Consider the following 1210-nt stretch of genomic DNA (forward strand, 5'->3'; position numbering starts at 1 on the left):
ACTCGAGCACAGCAAAACATCAGGACGCTTTATTCATCGTGTGAACAGCAGCACGCCGACGCTCTGACAGAAGCTCTCTGACACACGACGTCAGCGAACACATCACAGCTGGGACAACCTGCTCTGTAACTACATTTCCCAGAGTCCCTGGGGATAGAGTATTTATATACAAGGTTCACGTGTCTGGTGGTGCACACTGCGTGTTAGCGCCACCTGCAGCCCGCCCCGCTCACCACAGAAACTATGATTACATTAACAATAAAACTCATCTTTGTTCAGATTTACACAAAATAATAAAACAGACGCACTCGTACAATCACCTCAGGTACACAGGTGAGCTCTTCCACTCACCTGTGGCACAACCAGTCATCGATAAAACTCTCCACCAATCAGAGACCGTGGTCAGGATTCAAAGGCACCACGACAGCGCGATGGGCCCGCCCCTTCATGACATAACAGAGGGCGGGTTTTGTTTACAGAATAAACGAGTATTGTTTTTTTTTTACCTGTTGGGAATCAGTGAGCCAATCGGATCGCTCGGGATCTGTGGTGCCTGCAGCAGGTGCAGCGCTGCTGTCGCTCATGTTGCCACGGTAATGATGCGATTGTCGATGAAACACGTGACAGTTTGTCACCATTAAAGTTTGAGGATTAAATAAAGAGACCACCAGAGATCCCTGATTGGCTCTAGCATACATCAATCACCCACAGGCCCCGCCCACCCTCAGAAGACTTGTCCAATCATACGCCTGCACTGTGCATCCCACCCCTTCTTCTTCTACGGTGGTCGGCTCGAGAGGAGCGCGGCGAGCCGTGACGACAGTCCAGAGGAGCCGGGCGATGATGTCACACTGCCTCCCCGTCCCCGCCTCCTTCTGGCATTGCCTCCTCCTCTCTCACTCCTTCATCTGGCTGTTCCTCCACCCCGCCTTTCTCTTCACCTCCCCCCTCATTACCATCGCCCTCCTCTTCCTCACACCCTCCCGCCTCTCTGTCCTCCTCCTCAGCCTCCATCTCTGTTTCTCCTCCCTCTCTCTCGTCTGTTGCCCCTCCCCCTCTGTCTCCCTCCGTCTCCTCATCATTGTTTCTGTCTGCCTTCTCTTTGGTCTCCTCCTCAGCCTCCACCTCTGTTGTCCCTCCATCTTCCTCTCCCTCTGTCACCTCCTCCCTCTCCTCTTTCTCTCCTTCTGTTTCCTCATCTTTATCCTCT

The sequence above is a fragment of the Astatotilapia calliptera genome, chromosome 9 (assembly GCF_900246225.1).
Source record: "Astatotilapia calliptera chromosome 9, fAstCal1.2, whole genome shotgun sequence".
Classification (NCBI taxonomy): domain Eukaryota; kingdom Metazoa; phylum Chordata; class Actinopteri; order Cichliformes; family Cichlidae; genus Astatotilapia; species Astatotilapia calliptera.